We start from the raw sequence: 337 nt of genomic DNA, 5'->3' as shown, positions 1-337 counted from the left end.
ATAGTGTAAGTAATCCTTAGACTTGTGATACCAAGTTATCTTGTATGTGAATTGCTATGCTTTGATTTCACCTCTACGGGTCTGAAGATGACCAAATGCTTAAACAGGGTGCTTTTGAGCATATCATGAAACATACGAAGATGAATGAGTAGCCCATGCTGGGATTCGACCTCATGCTCAAACATGAAAAATAATCAATAAATTAAAATATAACGTAATGAAAAAATAAATTAATATTTAACCAGAGAAACAGTTAAATCTTACAGATCAATGTTTGTGTTTTCATGTACCTTTCAGATAAATTATAAACACTCATAGGTTTAAGAGTTACATACCT

Source organism: Theobroma umbraticum, unplaced genomic scaffold (assembly GCF_002168275.2).
Source record: "Theobroma umbraticum cultivar Fairchild unplaced genomic scaffold, ASM216827v3 scaffold_77.0, whole genome shotgun sequence".
Classification (NCBI taxonomy): Eukaryota; Viridiplantae; Streptophyta; class Magnoliopsida; order Malvales; family Malvaceae; genus Theobroma; species Theobroma umbraticum.
Note: the sequence above shows the minus strand (reverse complement) of the source record.